Source organism: Triticum urartu, chromosome 3A, assembly GCF_056163025.1.
Source record: "Triticum urartu cultivar PI428250 chromosome 3A, HENAU_Tu73, whole genome shotgun sequence".
Classification (NCBI taxonomy): Eukaryota; Viridiplantae; Streptophyta; class Magnoliopsida; order Poales; family Poaceae; genus Triticum; species Triticum urartu.
The window spans coordinates 474,095,268-474,099,159 of NC_141875.1; the positions used below are offsets into that span (position 1 = coordinate 474,095,268).

Here is a 3,892-nt window from a genome sequence, read left to right on the forward strand (position 1 = left end):
GAGGCGCTGCGGCCGGGTGCGTAGGCCCTCCTGAGCTCAGTTGACATTTGCGGAGTCATGATGGCGTCGTCTTCTTTTCTTTTGCTTTCTGTATTGGGTTATACAGCTGTTTGACTTCTCTGTAGTGTTGGCACGGCACGCCAAGAACGAAATGACTAGCAGGAGGGAAGTCAGCCCTTCACTATTCCTCCTTTATTCATGTGTATGCACTGTTGCACTGGAGCATTAGATTTGCCTTTCCCGTAAGATGACCATTAGAATTGTGAATGCGTGTAAACGCCATTGGAACACATAATGCAGACATAGCTGAGAGGAGTGCACGCATTGTTACAAGCAGTAGTATACCAAGAGTACGAGTTTGATCAAAAGCTTAATCCTATATCGCCTCACTCTGCAGATGTTTGCAGCCGGTTGGTCTAAAATCACGGGCCGTTCCACCTGTAGTCGTTTGGTGCCGCCAAAGCACGCTTGGTCGCTGAGTTTTGGTTTTTCTCTAGAAATGAGCTGGGAGGCTGAGTTGGCCACGACGACACCGAGTTTCTCCAGTCCTGTTCACCTACAATTTTGCTGGATAGCGATTAGTACATGGCACGTGTCGACGTAATAGCATGCCACCCGGCAACCATCATCCAAACGGCTTAAAGTTCGTCCAACGAATCCCCACTCACCAAAAATCCAGAAGCAGGAGCCGAAACGTTCTGGATCTTTCCAGAAACGGGAAGCCAAAACGTTCTAGACCTCTCTAGAACCCTTGAGCCTCATCACCGTGTTCCCAACCCAAGTACGTATGCGTGAAAGCAACGACAGAGAGCACGCAGCGGCGACCAAGAGAGACAGACAGGGGAGGCCTCGAGAGCGAGCGAGGCAACCCGAGAGGCGTGGACTCTTCCGTCGCACGAGTCGAGTCGGCAGCCATATCATTTCCCAGACCCAAATGCCATTCCCCCGTGGATTCCATAGGATGCTCTCGCATCTTCCGTAGCAGCAGAGTAGTCCTTATCCCGTGCGGCGCGGCCCAATCAGACGGCGCCCGTCTCTAGAGCGCGCTCCCGAAAGTTGCAAAAATCTTGGCGACGATGATAGGCGGCGCCGGCCGACGCGCGAGCTGCGGAACCAGACAGACTTGGCGGCCGACTGGCGACTGAGCTCAGGGCCTCCACGCCGCGCCGCGATCGACACGTACGCACACGTATTGGCTTAACCAGTGGCGGTACGTGACGGCCGGACAATCACCCAAGGACGGCAGCCGCGCCGCCCGCCGTGCTCGTACTCATCGCATGTGGCAGCAGTGCGGCGTGATGGAACCGGTGATACATGGGCTGCGTCAGCCGGCGCCGGCCGCCGGGCCCCATGCACGCACGCACCGACGAGCGCCACCCAGAGATGCATCCGCATGGCGATGCGCCGCTCGCTAGAAGATGGTAGTACAGGTGTCTCCCCGGGCGGTGGCTTGGGCGGCTGGCATATATTCATCCCATTTTCCCTGACCCCTATCGCGAATTGAAAGGGGCGGGTACGTACGGACTTCTTTTCTTCTCCGCCCTTTGCTTGAGCGGACGCCCGCGCCGCCGTCGCTGGCTTTCCCACTCGGGACGGGAGGCTTTCTTCTTGCCGCGCCATTCATTCATTAATCAAGTGGACGGGATGGCGTGGGCTGACGCCGCCACCCGCAAGTCGGCCCGCCCGTTTCGTGGCCGAGAGGCCGAGACGATCCATCCGGCCGCGTGTTATCGACCTGTGATGGAATTCTTCGGCATGGGATAAACCGCACGCTTCGTCCAACGTCTAGCTTCGCTTCTCTGCACAAGGAAACAGTCGTTTTGCGGAGGGTTTTCTTTTCTTGCCGTGCTATCACAGGCAAAGCAATGCTCTTCTCTACTGCGTGGTCACTTATCCGCTACTAGTTAATACTGTAGTTGACCGTATGCATCGTTCTGATGCAGAGTCCGAGGTGACCCTTTTTTGAAAAAAAAGAGTTAGTACTGTAGTTGTGTAAGTTGTAGCAAGATTTTTGTTGTGAGTTGGAGTGTACAGAAGGCGCACTGTGTTCTCCACGCACGGGTAGAAAATTCAGTACGTAGTCTATCAGAACGGGTCCAGAACAGAGTAGGAACGCAAGATAGATGGTCAGAACGGCGCGGCAAAATTTGTGGAAACCGGAACTTTTCTATTGCATCGATTCGATTATTACAGGGTACAAGTGATGATGAAAGCACATATCTATCTGAACTCCAACACACTTGGATCTGGCGGTCCACCAAAGGATCAGCGGCCAGGATGATATCGTCACCGAAAGGCTCATCCTCTGCGTCCAATTCGTCACTTGAAAGGGTGCCGACGACAGCTGCGTCTTCAGCTGGCACCGCCGGGGACCCGAGCACCTTGCTTGGCGCCCTGCTCGACACATCAGCCGGCCCCTTGGTTGCTGCTGGTGAATCGCAAGCTTCTTCACACTCCTCGCCGAGCACGTCGACCCAGCCTTCGTCGGAATCCCAGTCCGGCAAGACGGAGCAGGACAATGACTTGATCCTCTCGCACGGGCTCTCTGAAACCTCCTCCTCTTCCTCGTCGGTCTCCGATTCCCAGAATGCGGCGTCGAGCGTGCTCTTGGGCGACACCCACCTGGCCTTGGCCTCTCCTGCCTGCAATGCCACGAACGGGTGCTCCAGGAGCTCCGCCGCCGTGCACCGCTCGCGGGCGTTCCTCGCGAAGCACATGGCGAGGAAGCTCTTGGCCTCCGCTGACAGCCACGTCGGCACCTCCGGCACGGCGTCCGTGTACCCTATCCGGTGGACGGCGGCAAGGACGTTGTCCATCTCGCCCCACGGCGCGCGCCCGGTGGCCATCTCGACGACCGTGCAGCCGAGAGCCCACACGTCGGCGGCCGGGCCCTGCTCCTCCCCACGGGCCACCTCCGGGGCCATGAACGCCGGCGTGCCTCCGATCGGCCTCGCCTCGCCGAGGGACCTCGCGCACCCGAAGTCGGCGATCTTGGCGCGCCCGTCGGCGCCGATCACCACGTTCCTCGACTTGACGTCGCCGTGCACGAGCGACTTGCCGTGGATGTATGCGAGCCCGCGCAGGACGTCCGCCGCGTGCGCCCGGACGGCGCGCTCCTCCAGGCGGCCCCCATTCCTCGCGGCCTCGTCGGCGAGCGAGCCGCCGGGGGCGAACTCGAGGAAGAGGTGGTAGGAGCCGTCGCGGGCGCCGCCGCCGCCGATGCAGGCCACGACGTGCGGCGAGGACAGCCCGGAGAGGATCCCCTGCTCCCGGCTCAGCTGCGCCGCGTCCGCCGCGCGCACCGACTTGACCGCGAACAGCTCCCCCGACGCGCCGTCTGCCGCCAGGGAGACCACGGCCCCCGACGCGCCGCAGCCGAGCGTCCGCAGGCGCGTCCAGTGCCCGCTCACGGAGATCGCCATTCTTGCTTGTCTTGCGTGTGTGGTTGCTCTGGGATGGGATGCGCCGGCGATCTCGTTCCTGTTGTTTTTGTTTGGTGTGCGTTGGGTTCTGGTGGGCTGTGGTTGCGCGCGTTTATATATCCATGGAGGCAACGGGGGTTAGGAGGGGAAGGGGAAGACGACTTGGAGCTAATTGGGTGGGGATTTGTTAGATTAGGGGGCCGATCGGGGTGGCGGGGAAGGTGTTTGGTGTGTGTCAATGCTCAACTTGGCGAGCCAGAAAGCGTGGCTTGTGCGTTCGACCCACGCGCGGCAATTGGACGCTGTTTCCTTCTTTTTCCCGTGCGTTTGTGTGGGTGGGAACGCGCGGCGGCTCAATCAACCGACGGCCGCCCGCTCGCTCGCTGCACATGCCGCCGTCAAACGCATCCATCTCCTCTCCTCTCCGCCAGTCGCCACCAGCGGCAGGCGCTTGGCCCATGCATCCCACT

General features: G+C 59.8%; 1 pseudogene; it reads right to left on the reverse strand.

Moving 5' to 3' along the window:
• Positions 1-1,961: 1,961 nt before the first annotated feature.
• On the reverse strand, positions 1,962-3,559 carry LOC125546887 (mitogen-activated protein kinase kinase kinase 18 pseudogene; annotated as a pseudogene).
• Between the last annotated feature and the right edge of the window lie 333 nt (positions 3,560-3,892).